A 10800-nucleotide genomic window follows, 5' to 3' on the forward strand; every position below is an offset into this window, starting at 1 on the left:
TTCCCTTCACTAATACCTGCTACTCGGATTACCACAGCGTCTTAAGTATTCAACCGGACTCATATTTTCCCTTTCTGCCCTTTTAGCCAAATTGGCTGTCTTTACACTGTAAAGCAGCGATATAGCCCTCCTTACTAAGGGCCTATGGGGGATCCACGAAGAAGAACATTAAAATGCAGCGATAGCCTTGTTGCAAAGCTCCTCTCTATTTCTTTCTCTCTCCCCTCTCTCTTTCTGCAGCAAAGGCTTCTAAATCATCCAGCCTCCTCTATTAGACGGGAGACTTATTGAGGTAGAAACCATAAAAAATGAAGAAGGGAAATTTAATCCCTGAAATATTGATTTGCACATTAATATCAGATAGGCAGAGGGCAATCTACCCGGGTGGAAATGACACATTGTCGACCCCTAGGAGAGGCCCGAGCCAATCTTCTAGCTGCATGTGTCTTGGGCCCAGGAGTTATAGGACAGACTCAGCCCCTGTCTCCCTCTCCCCTTCTCTCCCTCTCCCATCCTCTCCTCCTCCCAGTACCCTCTCATCCCTCTCGCCACCCCCCGCCCTCCACCCCTCCATCCGCACCCTTAATGAAGGCTGCAATGCTGAAAATGCATTAGCTTTTAATAATCAAGAAGCATTTTCAAGCCAACAGCTATTGTCCTCCCAGGGCTGTCAGCCCATCTCTCACACTATATGTTTTTGTATCCCTCCCCTCGACTGCTACGGGTGAAATGAACGTTACAAGCTGCTTAACTAACATGCAGAGATATACACACCCAGCCTTTGATAGCACTAAGACGCCACGCACAGAAAAACAAAAACAAGGGTCCCGGGCTTCTGCAAACACAAAGCTGCAAAATTCTCTCATTTGCAAGACAAGAAAAATACCAGAGAGATTGTGTTATTATAGAGTGAGACAATACTGTCATTAACTGATGAAATTCACTGCAATTAGACACGACCATCTCCTCTCATAATTCCACTTATTTTTAAATTTTTCTTTTTTTTTTTATTATTAGTAGGCCTGGGCTACAATTTTTTCAAGACATTAAGGATTTTTATGCAGATGCAATTAAATCGTCTAACTGGAGAGAAGATCCATCCTGTCCAAATAACATCAGAGCTCATAGTTTAGCAATCTATAAAATTGATCTGATTTAAATCAACATTTAACTGGGATGTTTTCATTGGATTTAGTTTAAATATCAGTTTATGTATTTGCATAATAATAACAGTAATAATAATGATAATAATAATAATAATAATAATAATAAAACTGATTAATTCTGATAATTAAAGTAGTGATTATGGTCCATATTTGTTGTTTTAGATTCCACAAAAAAAACACGTATTTTGATTAAAAAAGTAAGCTCACACTCTGTGTTTAAAATCATCCACGCATTCAATAATCTAAACAAATTTAAAAGTGCGACACATTTGGAAAAACTGCTCTAAAACCCTGTATTTTCGGGGATAAATATGATCTTAAATCCACATAAAAAGGCCAGGAAAGCCGTGTGTAAAAACAGACACTCGTGTAAAAAGGTCGTCTACCCCTGTACACCGTTCATCTGGAGCGTATACAGTCTCTCCACGCACACACACACTCACACACACTCACTACACCGTTACATACCCGGGTTGGAGACTGACTGGCCCCTTGGCCCTGATGTTTTGTTTTTTTTTTTCTCCTCCCGTGCGATCGATGTCCCCCCTGTCACTGTCGCGTCCCAATCCGAGCCAAGTCTATCTGCCTACCTCAAAAAAACAGCCATCAGGGCGCAAAAATACCTGAGAAGCCCTACCTCTGCGCTCTGCCTCCTCTAAATTGACACAAAACAACACCAATCGACAACTAAAAGAAGATGTTGCAACCCGCATCTCTGGGAATTAAGAGAGGGACAATTTGTGAGGAGGAAATTATAAACCCACCGACGTGGATGGGCACCGAGGGTGGAAATGGAACTTGTAGACTATGGATGGAAAGCGGAAATTAAAATGTGGTAATATCAATAAATAACTGTAGAGTACGGCTTTTGGAAACATTCTGATGTTTCTAATAAGAAATGAAAACAGGAGACCCAGGAGTTGGCTGGCTCTGAAGGGACTTGCCGTGCTATCAGTAGCCCAACGATCGCTCTCCCTCCTGGGCGACGCAGCCACCCACGCCTCGGTAAAGTGAGACGACTTTCTGAGCGCAGCAGGTAAAGATGTATGGACCATAAGCGGCACATGCACGTTGTTTTTGTAACGATTATTTAATAAAGACGTCAAATCGAGTATTACAGAGAGATACACTTGTGCACACGAGAGGGGATCGTGTCGGGAGACTGATCGTCACTCCGGCCGTGAATGCCTGGAAGGTGCATGAAACCCGATGTGTTAAAACTGGCTTTGAGCGCTGCGGCGCGTCCGGATGATGTCTTTAAACCACATATGTGGTGATCGGGGAGTGAAATGAGGAGTCGGGAAGTGTGAGGAAACATCAAGCCGGATCCCTCGACTAGAAACAAGCTCACAGCGGACATGTCCGAGGGATCGGACTCCTGGAAAGGGAACACCACATCCGCACTGCAAAGCCACAAAGAAGGGGGGAAGAGAAACGCTCGTCTCGTATCTAACAGTGTACTCAGTGTGTCTGTCCACCACACGATCTCCGTAACAATAGTATAAACTTTGCAAAAGGCAGGTCTGGACGTGATATCCAAGTGTAATAGCACGGACACATGCGTAAGAACGCCTCCGACCCTGTCACTCGCTTGTTTTATTGAAGCCAAAGCGCCGGAGTTGCACTAACATCACGATATCCGCCTTTATTCTGGACTAAAAAACACCCAGCACCTGTTATCCAAACAGCCCCGATGTCAAAGATCCACCAGCGAGATAGATAATCGATAGCCGACCCCTAAATTTAACACACACCCCAAACTACTCAATAAAAGTTAAAGGGAGAGGTGGAAAGGAAAAAAACTTACTTTCTTCCCCCTCCAAAGCCGTCACCTCCGCTTCTCTCTCTGCTCTTGGCTTTATAAAACAGTCACATCCAGCGGCTTGCGTAATTGGACAATCAAAACGTGGAAAAACAGGGAAAATTACAATAATCCTCCAACTTTATATTGGGAAAAGGGGGTAAAACCACAAATGTCAAGCGTTTAGAGAGCTATCCCTTATTTTGGTTCCGGTGGCGGTGAAACGACGTGTCGACGGGCTGCCTCGCAGTTTCTCTTGTGGACGGGGGTCGGGAAACGGAGGAAAGGAAATGAAAATCCGATATGTCTTTATTCTGCTAATTATTATCGTTTTAGCCCTGTTTAAAAAAATGGCTGATTAAGTTGAGTGCGCATGTCTTTGTGTGTCTATTTCCCGATATGCACTCTGGGAATGGGTAGAGAGACAGAGAGAGAGAGAGGCAGAGAGAGAGAGAGAGAGAGAGAGAGAGAGAGAGAGAGAGGGAGAGAGAGAGAGAGAGGGAGGGAGCAAAAAGAGAGACGGAGAGGGAGGGAGAGAGAGGAGAGAAGTGTAATTAGTGAGTTGATCAACAGTCTCCACATTGCAAATGACGCGCACACGGAGCCCTGGCGGCCGCATAGGTCTATGCGCGCAGAAGAATCCTTTTGTATGGTTTCTCTCTGAGGGCCAAATCACATGTAGAACAATGGACACCCGCTTCCTGCACAGCAAACAGCCTGCACTCTGAATTACTTACAACTACTTAGAACTCATCTTTCCCTATAATAATAAAGAAAACACACTTTACAGACGGATATTTCTGCACTGAAGCGCAAAGACGCTCCAACACACTTCTCCTTTTATTTAACAAAATACTCTGAACATGATGCTCATTTGTGTATTTACATCTGCTTTTGATTTTTATTGATCATGACACTACAGGTGAATTACATTTTCCAAGGATGCGCAGAATGGAGCGCGTATTTTGCGGAATAATCCGAGAATTCATACAGAAAAAATACATCTGTGAGTTTTTAAAGCTTTGGAACAATTTATGAATATGAATAAAAGAGACTGACTGTCAGATTAACATTTTTTTAATCAGTAATGTGCATAAAAACAGACAGAAAAAACACACCTGAGGGAGAGAATCAAACCACACAACCGTGCCACATCGCGCGTCAAACCCGGCCTGCACATACAGTGGCATGCATTTTATAGGTAATATCATTTATGTAGAAAAACACAAAAAGCATCCACACACGTGTGAGTAATTTACGCTTCACGTGGATGCACCGTTATACCTATTTTTTATTGGATTCTCTAATAGTACAGTCGCCTTTTTTCTCGGAGTGAGGAGTATCTGATCTGTTGCATACAGGGCGCATATAAACGTTCAAGCTTAAAAATCAAAGCCACAATGCATCACAGTAATCCACCACATGTTGGAAAGTCATCACTGCCCTTTCGGGACCGCTGAGGCCCCGTGTGGGTTCAATAGAGCCAAACTGCAAAATCCAATACAGGGTCACACAAAAATCCCCCTCTCTATTCAAAGCTCCATTCACTGGCGTTTACATTTAGTGTCCTTACAAAGTGCATCGGTCTGTTGGCCCTATAGCCTTTCAATGCAAACCGTTTACTGTGTGTTTCCCCCCCGGTTCCTTAATAGTGGCTTTTGGGCAAGAGGAAGACTTTACACAGTCTCAATCGGGGAGAAAATCAAGAGATCTTGTTCGCCTTCATGGAAAAAATCGAAGCTGGGGGTGAATTGAACTGCATGAGCCGGGGCTTGGGATGTGATGATAAGGCTGCTGCTGGCAAGTGAACTACTAGGTCTACTTTGCAGCCACATTGACTGGACTGCACCCATACCAACTGGATCCTTAAGAAGCCAAGAGATCCGAGCCCGACCCGACCCGAGGCTGTTTATTCTGGGTTTAGAGAGGTCTCTGACAAAGGGGGGTGGGTGGGTCGAGGTGAGGAAACAGAGGCGTCACTTTTCACCCGGATCCAAGGCTCCTGCTGCTGCCTGCCGCTACTGCTGCAGCTGCCTCCCTGTCCTCCAGGGGGGTTTTCTAGCCTGTCAGCCTTGGGAGGCGTCGCTCACAGACGGCTTGGAGAGTCGAGTCGACCCGCTGCTGCGGCGGACGCGCAAAAAGTCCACCGGGGCCGTGCGTCGAGCTTCCCAAAGCTGCATGGAGTGGACCTATTTCTCATTTGCGACTTTACGCACCTAAACGGAGGACTTTTGTTGACAAAAACCACCGTGATTTTCCTTTTTCTTACACGAGCATCTCCATTTCTGTGCAAGGATGTACTTATTCCTCACTTTCTATGATTACATTTGTGCGCGCTGCTGACATTTTCAGCGGAGTTGCGTTTGTTATTTTATTTGTTTTCTGTGAGAAAAAGAGAAAGTACAAAGCGGATTTAGAGAACTGATATAGGCTGCCGCTTATCTTAACCTCCTGCGTTTGGTAAATCCCCCCGGTCTCCACCCTCCCTCTCTCCCAGCAGACGATGCTCTTTCTCCGGAGGACCGCTTGACAATAGACCGCGTTAACTAATATTTCGCCCCATTTCCATATCAGCAGCATCCTCGATTAATTATAGATTTTTATCTGTAAACTCCGGTCTGGTGTCTGTGTGTGCTTGCTCCTGTGTGTCTGTGTGTGTGCGTGTGTGTGCGCGAGAGTGTGCGAGTATTTGTGTGTGATCTAAAGCAAATAAATTGCTGTGAAAATTGTAGTGGCATCACTAACACAGAGCAGGATGAGTGGAATTAAAGTCTTTTAATTATTGTGTAATTATCAAACATTAAAGGCGTTGTGTTTTCTTTTCTAATGCATGTATTGCCAGTGAAATGTGGCACTGAACACTCATAGTGATCTTATGCCAGTGGATCAATAACTTTGAATCGTCCGGAGATATTACCTTAAAGGCTTGACACACTGAGAGATGCCATGGGATGCAACCATTGTTGCTCCATCGATATATGCTCAAAAGTCAAACTGGAAACCAGAGTTGATGTTGCTGTAGCTTTTTATGTTATATATATTTTTAAAATAATAATCTAGTCAATTCCAGGTGTGCACAAGCGGTCACCTGGTCAGTGTTTTCTGGATGTGCACACAGACATCCACCTTGTTTGTCCTATGCGTCGGCGCCCTCATGGGGTTGCATGGCTGACCCCTTCTGCCTCCTCAGGACACACAACACGCAAAAGCCCACAGCTCTGACCCGCAACCTGCCACAGTGACCCACTGGCCAACTCTCGTCCAGCAAACACACGCACAAACAAGCTCCACAAAGGCCCCACAAAACACACAATAACAAGTTAAGTGTGACTCTTTCAACGCGTGACACCAATATAAGATGTTGCCACTCACTTCCAAATAATCCAACCAAATAAAAAAAATCCTTCTTGCAAAATATGTGCAATAATCAAAACTGTATTTCCACCACAATATAATAAAAATCCGTCACACAGAAAGCCTCGAAATGTAAAGTCACATGCAAGTTGTCATCTGTGTTAAATTACAGCACCGAGCTGCAAAATCAATTAAATGCAAATAAATCCAAAAAGACAGAATTATTTCTGTGATTTCAGCGTAATTAACGTCACAGAAAAAATGTTTCTTTAACTTGTTTGCTGGCAAAACACTCCCCAGAGGAGTGGGCAAAAACAACTGGCTCTTTAGCAATAAAAGAGGAAAACGCAGTGAAAAAAGCGGTGGCACAAAATGAAGTTTTTGCCCCTATATGCTCAACATAAAGTCTGTCGACGTCTCCACACTCAGCCCTAAAGCAATCCAACAGCGCTCCATAAATATGCAATCGTTGTAAAAACTTCAAAATTTTCCTCCTCTTACCTCTTTTAAATCCCCCAAAAAAGCATAAAGTATAATAAGCCATTGAAAGAGAAGAGAAATAAAAATGTAAACTCTCGGTACCTTTGGTATAAAACATTCCGTTTTTCTTCTTTTCTGTCTTTCTCTTGCTCAGTAGCGATCCGATAATAGCATATGGAAAGTGTTTTCAAAATGCCCAGATTTGGCACATTGTCATTGAAAAGAGAGGAGCGCAGTGATGCGGTGCTACAACAGGGGAAATGAGTTGCGGATTGGACGCAGCCCGCCTCGGTGCGGACTTATCCCACTTTAATTTAATATTCCGCAATCACACACACTAGTGATGGCATATAATTCAAGGAGAAATTCAGAGGGAAGGAAATGCTTTTGTGTGTGTGCGTGTGTGTGTGTGTATTTTTTTTACACCACTTTATTTGATTAAGGAGAGAGGCAGCACAATATTGTGTCTTTTTCACCCTCTTTCCCTTCTTCTTCGCCTTCCCCCCCTATCCCGAGTCAGTTTTTATATTTTTTTATACATGAAACAATAGATATTTTATTTGTGTGTGTTTAGATCATTTATTTAAAAATCAACAACTCCCGACTTCTTTGCGCGTCGGTGTCACACTGGAATCATCCCCTAACATAAAATCGAGACCCATAAACGCTTGTTTGTAAAACACTGAACCCGAAATCAATGTATTGGGACATTTCAATCGATTATATAAACGAAAATCCATACGCAACATGAGACCGGTATCAGCCCACTCTTCCGCTCCCTTTTAAAGAGAGAGAGAGAGGGAGACAGAGAGGAGGAGGGGGGGATTGAGAGAGAGGGGGGGAGAGAGAGAGAGAGATGAAAAAAGCAGAGAAGAGAAAAAAGAAACAAAGACTGTCAATGCAGCCCTTTGCCTCAGTCACTTAGATCAGGGCTTCTCCAGCATTTTCATGTCAAGGACCCCCAAATGGACACACCTTATGCCAAGGGTCCCCATTTAATTGGATTCTGTCCCTGGGACTCCCAATGTGGGGTTTTGTTGTTGTTATTGATCCAGCATTGCATTGTAAACCCGCTGCAAGTGGTGACACCTTTGTTCAACATGTGTCCTCTCATTGGAATAATTTCAGAGTTAATGAAATCACAGTGACATTAAACTCTTTATTTTAACCAGAGGGGGTGCGCACCCACTGAGTGGCCTTCGCGGACCTTTTGAGGATCCTTGCACCCCCACTTTTTAAAAAAAAAAAAAAAAAAAAAAAAAAAAAAACCCACTGACTTAGATGTCAAAGTGCTTCCAGATGCACAATGATAGTGCAAGTCCTGATGACAACAATTAGACAGAAAAATGCCCCAATCAAACGGGGCCACACGGGATTACGTTGCATTTCAAGGGTCAAGGGGAACCGTTTCAGCACCCCTCCAGTCCACCCATCCCCACCCCCGCCTCCACGCCAAATATCACATTTCAGCATCACATAACCCACCCCAGCAACAATCAAGCACTTCAGGCACTATAATCAGGTATGCAAATTCTCAGGGAAAAGGCTTGGACATGATGGCCGGTGCGCACTGTCAGATGAGCTGTTGCATAAACTGTGCATTAATATGCAACATGATATGAAAGGGGGTGAGGAACTGGGGAATGGGGGTAAAATAAGGAGGTGCCAATCATGTAAAATTTACATGGGACCACAGCTGCTAGGGCTCTCGAGCTGGGGAAGAGGTGGGGGGGAATTAGGGGGGGAGTTGAGATTAGGAGACAGGGGAAGGAGGATGGGGTGGAGGTGCAGGGTGGTGAGTCCGTGCAGCCGCCGGTGCCACTCTGTTTATTTGATAAGAGCAATCGATGGCCCCTGACTGTAAAGTCTTTACCCAGATGCAGGCGGGGCAGGGGCAAGGGGGGGGGGGGGGGGGGGCGGCTGCCGTGATATTGCTCCCGAAGAAGAACAAGTGTTGTGGCAAGCAAGAAGGAGGAGCAGGAGAAGAAGAGAAACAAGAGAAGGAGGAGAAGGGTGACTTGGCAGACGTCGTCGCCCGCATTTCGGTGGCTCGCGAGAGGAAATCAACACTACACACTCAGAAACACACACACACACACACACACACCCTCCCCTCCTCCCCATGTGCGTCTCTCTCTCACACACCACCAACACCACTGCTGTTTCCATTCAGTCTCACCTCGCCCTGCTGCCCTCCTCCCACTTGGCCCTTTGCTCCTCCGATCTTTTTCATTGTTGATCCCTCTTTAATAGACACGCGTCCAGTGAGTGTCCTCCATATATGGACAGAGGAATAAAAAAGCCCCCCCTCCCCAAAACGGCCTCCTCGTGATGCCCCAACACACAACACACACACAACACTGTTCAACGCCAAAGTCTATTGATTATCACTCAGATCCACACACACTTATAGACCTGTAAAGACGTCGTGCATGGGAACAATGGCACCTGTGTGCTCCGTATCGAAATAACTTGGTAATTTACCTCCAATTTGCATCTAAAAATATTCCTGAAAAATGTATTAAATATGCAGCTTGATAAAAAATCCCACAATACTATTATATTTATAAAAAGACGCTAAATTGCGAGGAATAAATAATAATAAAAGTAATATTAATAAATGATGGCGCACACTGTGTTGCAATAAATTATTACAATAAAATGTGAGTCAAATTAAAGCAATAGGAATATAATTTGAAATCTAACAGGAGGCCTGCTATTTAATGGCCTCATGAAAGTGAGACTGCTCCACTGTATGTTGTCACATGGCTTATTAGAGTGCTTTCTTCATGACAAGCCAGGAGCTTGAACATGTCAATTTAGTGGTCCGAGAGGTCCTCTCCAGGAGCCCCCACTCTCCCTCTCTCTTGGGGACTGTCACCCCCTCCACCTTCCCACCCTATCATCCATCCATCCATGCCCCCCCATATCCCCTTCCCCATCTCCATCCACAGCCCCCCTCTCTCCTTTTCCTCTGACACTCAGTGCGCCATCCCAACACGGCAAATAACCCGGCCAGTAGCGAGAAGTGAGTTCTATGGCAACAGATTGACACCTCGACATCCAGGGGGGAAACGTCTGAAGCGTCTCATGGCCGGTGCTGCTCCAGAAAGTAATAAGTTACTCAGAAGTTAAAAGTAATACTACTGTGGTCCACTTTTCCTTGGCAGCAGGCCTTTATTTGTGACGCTGCTGCTGCGAAATTATTCTCCTGTATTTAAGCGTTTTTACGCCCAAATGTGGATGTTTTAATAATTTCAAAGTATTTCAATCCCTATTTTGCGACAAATATCATATTTAAAATGAGGCTATAACATCATTTTGAATAATTTAATTCCACTGGCGTGATAAAAAAAAAAAAATAACGACATTTTTTAATTATAATTTTGACCCAAAAAACGTTTACGCATATAAATATTCTTTTCACCACTCGTTATTTGTGTTGCAGCAAATCACAAAGCACGGAGTTACCACCCAACACTGCTGTCAGCTGTGAGCTTGTACAGTCAGTCTCCTGCCTGGACGCCATCATCTATCAAGCGAGCCAAGTCAACCGGAGGCGCAATGACCAATGCGTAAATGCGCACGGATTAGCGGATGCGGCTCAGACAAATTGGCAACGCTTGGAGAGAGAAAGAGAGAATAAAGAAAGGGTGAGGGAGAGAAAAGGCGTCAATTTCTGAGTTGTGCAGTGACCCTGAAAGATGCTTGTTGGCTTCATCACTGTGTCAGAAGAGTCCTCATGAGGGCTCTTCAGCCTCCTTTCCTAGTGACCATCATTAAACCGGATGACCTGCGCTCAAGCAGTCATTTCTGCGAGCGTCTACCGTGCCGAAGTGTCATTGAGCAAAAGAGTCAGTCAGTCCTTGCCGCAGATGCCTGTTCTGTGGGTGAGTCTGACCTCTGACCTTTTGTGTGTTGGGGCAAAAGACAAAAGATTTTCCTTGTGGACATCAACATGATTTAAAGATTTAATTTAATATTTAAAAAAAAAGAAAC

General features: G+C 44.4%; 1 protein-coding gene across 3 annotated transcripts in view; it reads right to left on the reverse strand.

The window, feature by feature from the left end:
* The window catches only part of zfhx4 (zinc finger homeobox 4), an 87181-nt gene extending 80142 nt beyond the window's left edge, over positions 1 to 7039 (reverse strand). Inside the window, exon 1 of one of the 3 annotated variants that reach the window (XM_050056742.1) lies at positions 6904 to 7039. The gene's annotated coding sequence lies outside the window, so the exon portion shown is untranslated. Of the gene's footprint in view, positions 1 to 1634; positions 3394 to 6903 lie in introns of those variants that run through there. The other 2 variants (XM_050056740.1, XM_050056741.1) reach the window with 2 other exon arrangements.
* Between the last annotated feature and the right edge of the window lie 3761 nt (positions 7040 to 10800).

Source organism: Epinephelus moara, chromosome 11, assembly GCF_006386435.1.
Source record: "Epinephelus moara isolate mb chromosome 11, YSFRI_EMoa_1.0, whole genome shotgun sequence".
Classification (NCBI taxonomy): Eukaryota; Metazoa; Chordata; class Actinopteri; order Perciformes; family Serranidae; genus Epinephelus; species Epinephelus moara.